Source organism: Anas platyrhynchos, chromosome 4 (genome assembly GCF_047663525.1).
Source record: "Anas platyrhynchos isolate ZD024472 breed Pekin duck chromosome 4, IASCAAS_PekinDuck_T2T, whole genome shotgun sequence".
Taxonomy (NCBI): domain Eukaryota; kingdom Metazoa; phylum Chordata; class Aves; order Anseriformes; family Anatidae; genus Anas; species Anas platyrhynchos.
The window spans coordinates 43,185,421-43,197,742 of NC_092590.1; the positions used below are offsets into that span (position 1 = coordinate 43,185,421).

General features: G+C 36.8%; 1 long non-coding RNA gene across 3 annotated transcripts in view; it reads right to left on the reverse strand.

The window, feature by feature from the left end:
- Positions 1–1,130: 1,130 nt before the first annotated feature.
- Positions 1,131–12,322, reverse strand: part of LOC106016305 (uncharacterized) — a 210,010-nt gene continuing 198,818 nt past the window's right edge. For all 3 annotated transcript variants that reach the window (XR_011809110.1, XR_011809111.1, XR_011809109.1), the window contains 3 exons: positions 5,966–6,093; positions 5,570–5,659; positions 1,131–1,618 (listed from right to left, as the gene is read on the reverse strand). This is a non-coding gene — a long non-coding RNA (uncharacterized lncRNA). The remainder of the gene's footprint in view (positions 1,619–5,569; positions 5,660–5,965; positions 6,094–12,322) is intronic.

Here is a 12,322-nt window from a genome sequence, read left to right on the forward strand (position 1 = left end):
GGGCCCATGAAGGTATGGCAACTCGTGCGGCCTGAGAAGCTCCAAACAGCCAACGCCCCAACTTCAGAACAAAACTAATGAAAACTGAGTTTCTGTTCACAGGAACGGATCATCGGGCACCCCTGTAATCTGTATACCCCGGCGATATGAGAAGACAATAAGTCAGCAAGCGTCCTGTTTAAGCCTGAGAGTTCCACACTGGCAGAATCCAGACACCAGCGAAGCGGCCTCCGTGGGTGGGGGGCTGCAATGCGTTTGTGTGATCTTATCTTTGGACCTTGTATACTAAATATGCTTGTGTTGTTTGTTAAAAGTTGGTTAGAGAAAGTTAACATTATGTTGGTAGAACACCAACAACTACTTTAAGAGTGTATTTACTCAGGGTTACCAGTTACCTCTTAGTTTTCTCCTGGTTATTGTGCCTTTTGTTTTTTAGTTAAGTTATGATGTCTACATCTTAAGATTGTTATATTTTAGCTAATTTGGTTGTGCATAGGGAGGGGGGAGATGTGGGTAGTTAGGGTCTGGCGGCCGGAAGATGTCGTGCTGTACGGAAAGGTGGAGCCCCTCCCTTGATGGACAGTAGCGTGTGGCCTGTGATGTAAGCAAGCGGAAGTGACGCTATGGGCCTCGGGTATATAAGCCCATGTGACTCGACAATAAACGCCATTTGCCGTCCACCACGTTGGTGTCTGTGAGCTGATGGACCGAGCGGCCTGGGGTTGGCCGCCGTGCCGTTCCTGAACCAGGTCGCCACTGCCCCCTGAAGGCAACACACCAGTTATTGTCCTTTGAAGACAATGTCATCAGCCTTTGGAAGAATGACTCCAAAATTAATCTCTCATAATTTTTTCTATGAAAACAAGCAGTTCAGCACCAGAAACAAAAACCAAATTTCTTTTTTTCGCATCAATTCCCATGTCACTAATCTGAGCATCTCTTTCCCTTCAGCTTGTTGAGAGGTGTTTTTTGTTGTTGTTTTTTTTTGGGGGGGGTTGTCTTTTTTTTTTTTTTTTGGTTGGTTGGTTGCTGGTGGTGTTTCCTTTTTTTTTTTTTAGCCTTGCAGATAGAGGCAGAGGTTGTTCCTCCAACTCCTACCTTGGGTATTTTGGTGTGTTATATTAATAAAACAGTTCTTAGTCTGTCCTGCAGCATGCACAATCACTTCTTGCATGCAATCTCATTCCTCAGGTGGAAGTTAGCTAGGACTTACTAAGATTAAACGAGAGAGCAGCTCTCTTGCACAGATGACAATAGTGCGAAGAACATAATTTGGAAACAAACTTGGCAGAGGAAAATTGAACAGAAAATTAAGTCTGAAGTGTAGTTTAATGAATTCAGCGTTAGTTATCAAACAAAACACAGAACAATTTAACCTTATATGATCATCCACAAGTAAGAAGATGAGAACAGAAGTAGAGGGGAAAATTTACAACAGATGAAAAGACATTTTACCTATTTTCCAACCTGAAGGCACAGTGCAAGTTATCAAGAAGTGATAAAAAGCAGACATCTGAAGTAAGGCCATCTGCCTCCACGGTCTTATACAAGACACAAAAATGGATGAAGCCTTGAAACCAGGTGATCATCCGGTGATGCAGTTTTGAAAGGTCACTCACTGGGGAAGATGGGAGGAGAAGGCATTAGCCTTACCGATACCAAGCAGATGTTTGGGCAAAGGGATGTTATAGGGAAATGAACATTAATCACTTTATATGTGATTTATCATCTAGAACAGGAAGAGAGACAAGTGAATCATGACACAGCTGAGAGATTGGCTTGCCCCTAAGTAGACTGGAATTTCTGATAGGCAATTAAAGAAAAAGACAAGTTAGCCACCTTCTGCTTTATACGTATTTCGGATATTTGGATCCTATGTTCTTGGTTGAAATCTGTACTACCTACTTGTTTTCTCCATTGAATTCCTTAGGCTGCTGAGGTAGCTGGCAGCGATAGGAAACACAATTCCTCCACTGCTAATGCATCTGCTTTTGGTGATTTTCCAAAAGAACACTGCACAGCTGCCTTTGTCTGCTTGGCAAGGTTGACTTTTTCAGGAATTTTGAATCAGAACCAGATGACCAGGAATGTATGTGTGGCATTTAAATCTCATCACTTACTTAAAAAAAAAAAAAAAAAAAAAAAAAAAAAAGAGGTCTACATGTATCCTTTAAAAATTGATTTTTTTTTTTTTTTTTTTGCTTTTATTTTAGATCTGTTTCAGAAGGATAAATGACATACTTCACTGAAGGAGAGGTTTCAAGTTTACTTTTAACTACATGCAGCCGGGAGTTACTGGAAAGGAGGTTTGATGGCTATACTGCAGAATAATTTTGATTTGTTAATGCAGAGTTGTTAATTGAAAAGAAAACTAACGATGTTTTCAGCAGTGACAGCAAAGCAATTGCTTCATTCCTTAAAAATAGCTTCCTACTACATTCCTACACGAAAACAAAATCCAATCTTAGTGTTTTATGTATCAGTATTTAACTTAGGGTGTTTGGGATCTTTTTTGTTATTATTATTTTCTTAATAACCTCAGAAAGATGGTAATTTCTGACTTTTTCCTAAAAAGGATAAAGACATCTAATCACTGCAGCTCTTAAGGTTAGGAGCATATTATAGGACATTTCCTTTTCTTAAAAACGGGTCTACATTTCTTTAAGTGCTTATCCTGCCTGTGTCAGACAACCTGTGGCTGTCACACAATGCCTCTGTGTGAGGGTCATGACAGCTCACTTAATTTTCTGGAGCAAAGCTCCAGTCAGGAACTTATTCTAAAAGTCTTTTTTTTTTTAATAATAATAAAAATAAATAAATAAATAAATCTATTAAATTGTGCATGTTTTCCAGTGGAAGTGAGGAAAAAAAATAATTTTTTCTTGCACAAAGAACATCATACCAAAATTTTTCATGTATTCCATCTTTCTGCTCATTCTTTTACCTTCCCACTTCTGCAACAAAGGAAATGTCCTGATAATTCCGAAGGGTTTTAAGCCATGCTCTTACTTTAGTTTTCTATATAACTTCTTTCTGTATGTTGCTTGTTATTTCTCTCTGCTTTGCATGCCCTGAATCGTAAAGTCTAAAGACTGATACTAAATATCAAAAGTATGCATTTACCAATAGCATGTAGTATTAAAACAAAATGATTGTAGCTTTGCCTTGTCTCTGAAGCAATGGAAGAACTACAGCACTTAGTAGATCCTGAGTTTCTATGTATGGCATAAACACGTACTCAAATTCTATGTGTATAACTGGAATTTTTAATATCCATGATTGATTCTAAATCATGAAAGCAAAACAATGCATGTTGACAACACGTCACTCACTATCATTCTGTCTCATATTTTCCTTATAAATCTGTCTATATTATACAGCAATGCATGGGAAGTCTTGGTAATATTCTTCCCTTAAGCCCCAACGCTTATATAACACATCTCAGACTTTTTTTTTTTAATTTAGAAAGATTTAATTCTGTTAGCATTGCTAGAAAATTACCATTAAAAGGGATATAAGAGGTTTCAAGTACCACAATATCCAACTTTCAGTTGCTGTTCAATCTGACCTTCCCACTATTCCACCAAAAATATATATATATATCAAGAACTCCTGAAAATCTTTAGCTTTATTATAGACATGTTACAATTCTATTTGATAAATACTTTACCTGTGTGTCTGTCACACACAGAGGTGTCTTTGCTATATTCCTCAGAATTTACAAAACAAAGCTAAAATCATAACACAGTTATGCATTCTGCTGTGCCACAGATTACGAACACTCTCAAAAGAGAGGCGGGGTGCAAAATTGCTACATAAAATTTCAGTTCAAGGCACCATGCCCCCAAAGGACTTAATAAGAACAGCAAACTTTATTGCACTTAAATGATTTTTTAAAAGGAGGAAATAAAACACCTCATCTCCCCAAACAAGAAAGCTAAGATTGGGAATAGAAAGTGGAGTGATTCACTTACATAAATTTAAAAAAAAATAAAATAAAATAAAAAAGTGAAGTCCAAGCATGTAGGTAATAAATAAACTGAACAGAAATCAAGACAACAACATTGTTCTAAGTGTGTGCTTGCTGACTGTCATTTGTCTCTCAAATAACCTCTTTCCTTGACTGCCTTCACTTATCGCAACTTGTTCTCCATCAATAAGAGACAATGATTGCTGGGACGGGGATTCTCTCTGTTTTATCATTTCCAAAATTCTGGACACAGCAAACTCCTAATTCCTGACCCATAGGTGCTATTGCAATAAACATGAGCAGTAAGAGAAGAGCCAGCAATCTAACATACAATAAAAGCTGCAAAGCCCAAAGTGCACATTTTAAAAGTATGTATGATTATCTTTGCCATTAAGATACGCTTGTTCTCTAATATCCAGAATACTATTTCATGAAAGTCTAAGAGTACTTCTGTTTCCAGATATCACATGGGTTTTCTTGAACACTAGCACAAATAAATTCTTCAAGTATCACATTAGAAGTTTTCTCACAACTGCTTTTATGTTGGTTTACCACATAATCAGGATAGGATTAACCTTACCTAACCTTAGGCATGTACGGCACAGTTCAGTTGCCTGCATCTGAACCTCAGCTGCTCTGTTAGTGAAAGATAGACGCTTCCAGAAGCCAATTAGTCTCATTCTAATGTAGATATCTCAGATATCAGTGTGTCCTAAAAATGCCTCTCTCCCTCCATTTGCTTGAAGAACAACAAAGTATAAAGAGCCCAAGCATACATGTCTATGTCATTACATCTATGTTCATTAAAACGAATCCTTATCCAGAGAGGCTAACATTGTTCAAGGATTTACTAGCTGTTTAGAGATCATTTGTAAACAGTAAAAAGGGATCATCACAGCACAACTGTGTTATCTAAGCAGGAAAAACACCATGTATTCCTATAGGTCCACTGAGAAAGAAACTACAAATAGTGACCTTCTGCAATGACCTCCACGTGAAATACATGTATTTGTTTACTTAAATGCATTATCAAAGAGCTGCAGCTAACCAACTGGTAAATTTTTCACAAATGGGAAAGGAGCAGGATTATTTGCTCAAATATAGAGTTCATGAGAAGGTGTAAAAGCACTTTTATGAATCTGCTTTTCACAACTTTCCTGTGAAAAGTAGATTATGACAGTTTTACAGATGGGTACATTTAAGTATAGAAATATGAAGTGTAAAGCCTAGCTAACAGGGCAAGTTATCAGCAAAGCTAGGTAAGTACCAATTTTCCTTTCTGTCCTGTTCTCTGAATGCTATGTGATGACTTTCTGGAAAGGATATTTAACAGAATCTCTCTTAAAAAACTAAACAGACAGAAAGGTTAAAATAATACTATAAAAAAAAAAAAAAAAAAAAAAAAAAAAAAGCAGCCAGCATTTCCCCTCTCCAAGTTTTAATTAAATGTACATTCATTAATATTAAAAAATGAACTTATAAGCACTTCACCAAATTCAAACGCTTTGAATATTCTCTCAAACTGATTCTCAAAGCATGAGGTAACTAATTCACTGATCTTAACTCTTCAACGAATGTGCTAAACTTTGTAAGTCCTACCTTGTGCTGCAGAAGCTCTTCCACTCAAGTAGCAAATATAATCAGTCTTCCTTCATGTTTGAATTGTATCATCAAAGGAAGTGTCGCCTGCTTGATTTGAGTTCATAAAGTTAGTCTTCAAAGCTCACTGATTTTTGCCCCCTTCTCACCCTCTCATATTTTCTCTTTCTGTTGATAGTACTTTTGGATCAGGGCATTTGAATAGTTTGTGCTGAAAAGCCTCACTAGTCAAACTAAAGGATGCTGGATTCTTCATGGCAAATACATATTTATGAAATACAATTTAAAATAACAACAGTAAACTTTTTTATATCACTGTCCATGTCTGACAAAACATAACCTGCGTATGCTATTACATAGCACATCTAGTTACTGCCTGGTTATTTTATATTTTACCTGTGCTGAGGAGAGAGGAAGAAAGGATGGACTGGAAAACTGCATACAAAACATGTTGATCATGTTGTCATTCACTGTATCAAAGAAAGGTGCTCAGAAATCCATGCTGCAGGCATACAATAAAAATCCTGCACAAAACAGCAGATGTTCTATTTTTAGTAAACCCTAAACCTCATGTAAACATGCATACTGTACATACACATATACTATACAGTGTACGTCACCAGACCTGCATAAAACTTGGCCTTCTAACTGCTATGAGTCGTGAACCGAACAATTTAGTTGATTTCATAATTAGTATATCTCTTAAAGAAACAGTTTCCTGCATCTAATTTGTCAGAGCAATAACCTCTTAGAGATGTCTTGCATCACAGTTACTCTGTCAGATGAACTTCTCACAACACGAATCTTATTTAGAGTATACTTACTTGAAGCTTTATTTAAAGTTTCTTCTTCTGACAGACTATCAGTGGAAGTAACTGGCATAACCATAGTTAAACTAAAAATGCTATCTCCCAAAGAGCAATGCCTCAGTCAATATTTACAAGTAAGCTAGTAAAGGTCTCAGAAAAAGCCTATAGTACTGCAATACTGATGGGAGGAAATATGTAACTGGCTCCCTTGAAAGCCTTATCAGATATTAGTTCACATAAAATTGTCCAGTTAGGAGAAAAGTAAGAAAAAGAATAATTTTCCCTAAGGTTTTTGGTTGAGATTTTTGTCCAGTTAAATATCACCAATATAAAACACCACTGGCAATTATTACTGAGGTAACCCAGGATATCTTTTTTTGAAAGCACATTCCAGTTTACAAAACAAAGTTCCAGGACTGCTATTCCAACCCTCCTCCCCCTCCACCACCAAGGACTCTCCACTTTTTCAGCAATAAGGAAAAATTATTGTATAGCATCCACAATAAAAATAACCTGCATGGATGACAATACATAAGCAGGAGAAAGACAAGCAAAATACATGGCAAAACACAGATGAATTTCACTCCATGTGCACACCTTGAGTACTTCAGATTTTCTGTGCATGTGTGAAATGAAGATAAAATAAAGCCATCTAAAATTTTATTTTACTTTTTGCATGTGCAGGGAGGTAGTCAAGGTATTTGAATCAGTCATTTAAATTACTCAATCATTTACAGCCATTGAAATTTATCTGCACTGAAAGGTGCTCACAAATACTAAGACCCAGTCTCCTTTCCCCTGCACTTTATGTAGTCATTTCTATAACTGTCAGGACAAAGAACACGAGTTAACTTGGTATCAAGGCAAAAAGCCAGGTTTCCAGGGACATGCAAGGGCAGCTTTAGCAAAAGCAGTGCACTCAAAAATTGAAAGTTTCAAGATTGTGATAGTACGGCATTGTCTAATTAAAAATTGAGGAATTTTACCAAGTTCTGCTGACACGTGATAGAAAACTTTCAGAATGGCCATTATACTGGTGTGGTTTTAAATATCCTTGTTCTAAATATATTGTCTAGGAATGAAGAAATAAATAAATCCTCAAAAACAACTTCGGGGGGGGGGGGGGAGGGGAGGGATAAGGGAGGAATATTATTCTATTTCCATGGTTTACTGATTCAATTAATGTTACTTTTTTATGCTTTTCGCATCATATATGTAGCCACCTAATGCATAACTAGGCTGAACTTCACAATCATGTCACTGAACAGCTTAAAGATAAAAATTTAATTTCTACTTGAAAATACAGGTTTTGAATGCATGTTCAAATTGCATACTTACAATTGTATACTTACTTAACAACATTAGCTATATGAATAATAAAGAGAACTGATTATTTTAAGTAGAACATCAATTTCAGTTTTCAGAAACACTGGTTATCAGTGTTTCTGATACAATGCACTGCTGTTTCTAAGATTTTATGATCAGGTCATCAACATGGTAAATAGACTTAGGAAAGTAGGAAAGCTTCTGAAGTATTTATATTTGAGGAAAAACAATGTGACAGAAACATGTACACCTCTCTGTGTATGGGCAATACATCCTTTCTACATGATAGTGCATGGGCAGCTGCCTCCACATGAGTTTTCAAAATTACTTCTGTTACTATTTCAGCTGACATTAAATGTCTTTGTTTTTTAGGTCATCCATCTATATGTATCACCATGGAACATGCTTCAAGAGTAAGGACAACAGAAGTCTGGGGTTTGTCATGCCCACTTACAAGTTATTGATGTCAGCCTTCTTTGCACGTTCCTCTTCATCATACAGGTCAGCTAAAAACAACAAAAATACTTCACAATTTGTGCAGCATCCAAAGAGATGTTGCTTTTTTAAAATGAAGTTAAGCCCTATGACCTGGGTGCCAGGGATCCCAAAAGCCAGATGATTTTCATTTTTAGAGTATCAGCTCACATTAACAGTAGTTATAGGAAATTTCTAAGATTTATACCAGAATACCTATAGTTAAAATACTCCCCCCCATTACCCATTGCAGTTTGGGGACTGTAGCAGTGAAATTATCCAATAAACAGGAAGGAATTTGCCAGCCAAACTGCATTCCAGACTAATTACAACCACCTGGTACATAGGAACTTTGCACATGTGCTAAGAGAGGTGAAACGAATGTGCTGTCTTTTTGAATGCAATCAGCAATAATGTAATTTTACTTGCTGCTGTGCTGTACTAATATATTGGCAAAAGCATAATATTTCAATAGGAAACTAATGCTGCTTATATGAGATAAAAATCCTTGAGAAAGACAATGTAATACACTAAATTAATGCCAGTATACCAAAGATTTTATATCAAAAAAGGGAAAAAAAAAAAAAAAAAAGAAAAAGAAAACTGCAAAATAGGAACATAAAAGAAGAAATAAAAATTTTCCTGTCCCCAAAGCCTACAAGTTCAGCTTGCCTAAATCGGGTAGGAAGTCTTTTTTTATCAATATTTATTCAATGATTCAATTTATCTAATGATGAAGGCCAAGCTTTTTCACTAGTGCTCAGGATGTCAGTTCCAACATTTACCCACAACATTATCCCTCCCCAAAGCTGTTAAATGGCATGCAGACATCTGTGTTGTCACACAGGTACGGGAATCTTGGCAGATTTTCACAGTAATTTTTTTCAGAACAATTAGAAACTAAAAACGTAATTTGGAGAAAGTTACATGAGCATTGCAACTTTTTTTTTTTTTTGGTCAAGCAATCTTAGTGTATTTTGAACTATCCTACAAAACAGGTTATTGTTACTTCAAAGCAGAAACTGGAAGTATGTTAAACAAACCAGACATAATTTGGGTTCAGTGAACAGGTTGTACACATCAGAGTTTGTCAGCTGTTGGTTAGTCAAGTTTATACCAAACAAATCCTTCTAAGTTTGCAAGGTAATGCTCCTGTCACTCACTCAGCGGGTTCTTTCTCTGCTCGACTGAAACTAGGCTTGCAGTGATAAGTGACCCTGAAAACACCTCACTAAATGATGCTACCAAGTACCATGTGAAGCTAAGGCATTTTAAGAAACCCTGCAGCACTGAATTAAGCAACATATCTAGGACTGCAAAACTTGTTTTCATTGTGATGTTCTGTAGGATAATAGAGATTTCACAACACAGGAAACAAACAGTTGCATGAAGACAGTACACATGAAGAATATATATCCATGACCATTATGCCTTTATATCCTTTTTTTTTTCCTCTTTTTACTGTAACCTGTTAGTTATGAAGGTTTCATTACACTCAATGAGAGTCACAGCAGTAAACTGATACACATTTTAATCCTCATATTTTAAGAAGTTTGAAAAGCAAAGCATTAAAAAAAAAAATAAATAATGTCCAACTAAGGCTACTTGTTCATCAAACCCACAGTTCTGATAGCAGAAACAGAAGAATCTGTTTAGGAATACTGCACCATCTCAGCCACCTTCTGTGGCACATTTCCCTCATACTTCCCCAGTATCCACAGGTGTTGTATCAGGGATGTTAAAGGGTTTGTTTCCACCTGTTCCCCCTTAGTATCTGTTGTCCATTAATTTGTAAAATCCCTTTCTGAAGCTGGAGATTCATCTTCTACTTTAAAGTTTATTGACATTGATGCTGCAACATCACAAATAGTAATATGAAAATCTGAAAGTAATCTTTTCAAAGCGGTATTTTATTCTGTAACTGAAGATCAAGACGTGTTTTAATGAATGCTTTGATGGATAGTGAGAAAGGAGGTATTCCTTTACCCATGTATTTAGAAAGTTAAAGTTAGAAAGACAGTGTGGGGTCTTTTCTTAAGCATTCATAAGCTCATAATATTTTAGGGAATACAGTTTAAAAAGTAAGTGGCCATTTCATTTGAGGTGCTTCTCTTTTAATTGATTGTGTGTTTTTTTTTTTTGTTTGTTTTGTTTTGTTTTTTTGTTTTTTTTTTTCAGAATAACTTTCATAAATTCATTCACACAGATTTTATTGCAGTCATTTTGTATCAAATATGGGTAAGTATATGCTTTGATTTTTAATGAGCAGAAAGTTGTTAGCCATTTTTCATAGAGGGCTGTGACTAATTTTATTTTATAACCTTGGCTAATAGATAATTAGGTGTTTCACTCATATTAGCTCTGACACAGCTGGAGGCAAAGTGGGAGGAAGCAAAAAGATGGCTTTTGCCATAAATTTTGTACTAGCAGCTTCTGAACACCTCTGTAATGCAGCTGATAGGAAATGCTATATTGGATATGCATAACCTGTGTTTGCATTTTGTTAACAGTATTCTCAGTTTTTAAGTGAAGAGAAGCTTAATAGAAAAAGATATGCAGAGGAGGAAGAGGATCTCCCATAGAGATCATTAAGTGGATCACTGAAGCTCTACAGGTTTCAAAGGAAATTTCCTGGATCAGGTACTTCTTTAGGCTTCACAAAGTGCAGTGTCATCCATTAGCATTACTTCACTGTAATCCCGTCAGTGTAACTTGTGACTTGTCTCAGTCCAGCTCCCTCCAATTTAAGATCAACAGAAGTATTCACACTTAATATACTAGCACAGCATTCCCTCTGTCCTGGTTTCAGTTAGAACAGAGTTAATTTTCTTTCTAGTAGCTGGTAGAATGCTATGTTTTGGCTTAGGATGAGAAGAGTGCTGGTAACACCCCGATGTTTTAATTGTTGCAGAGCAGTGCTTACACTAAGCCAAGGACGTCTCAGCTTCTTGCTTTGTCCTGCCAACAGGCAGGCTGGGGGTGCAGTAAGAGCTGGGAGGGGACAGACCCAGGACAGGTGACCCAAACTAGCCAAAGGGGTATTCCATACCATCTGACGTCATGCTAAACAATATATAGGGGTGGCTAGCCGGGGGGAGGGGGCCGGACTGCTCGGGGTTAGGCTGGGCATCGGTCAGCGGGTGGTGAGCAATTGCATTGTGCATCACTTGTTTGTACACATTAGTAGTAGTAATACTATTATCATCATTGTACTAGTATTATTATTGTTATTTTCCTGTCTTATTAAACTGTCTTTATCTCAACTCACGGGCTTCACTTTCCATTTCTCTCCCCCGTCCCAGAGAGGGAGGGGGGAGGGTGAGCGAACGGCTGTGTGGTGTTTAGCTGCCGGCCGGGCTAAACCAGGACACCCTCACATCAAGAACCCACCTTTGCGTGATTCTACCTGGTGGCCACTAGGTAACACTGTGCTGGAAGTTAAGGAACTAACACCACAAGCAAGAAGAGAAACTCTTCAGCCACTCAAACCAGGAAGTGGGTTCACATGTACTGCCTAACACTGGCCTCTGCATTCAAAGGAGAATGTGCACACACCAAACCAGCCCTGAGTGCTCTGCAGCATGGCATACAATGTCATCAACTCTCATAATATGCAAGAGTCTATTTACATAGAGTTATTAGCATTTGAAATATATACTCTTCAACTAAAGGTGAAGATCATCAAACCTAAATCATCACAGCTGCTGTAAAGAAAACACCTATATTTTTCACTTATTCTATAACTATATTCACCAATTATCACTTACCAGAGCTGAGGGACGTTATTGCCTCTTTTGTCTCATTCCTGTTCTTTGGATTAAGGATGCTGCCAGTTTGTTTTTATATTCTGTTGATGTGAAATTGCCTACCATGACATATTTAGCTGAATCTAGAAAGTTGGTCAGAAGCCAATACTTAGTGCCATATTTATGCAGATTATATATCATGCTTATGTATTACGTAGTTTCTGTCAAAGCCTAGTAGCTTCTTCACTAATTATTCTTCTGTGTTCTGCTACTCTTGATTCTTTCCTGATTGTCTAAAATGTAAATCTAATCAGTTTCCTACAAATACAATAAACATTTTAAAATTAAATAATCAATATATTAAAAAAGATGCACAAAAACCAAACAAACAAACAAAA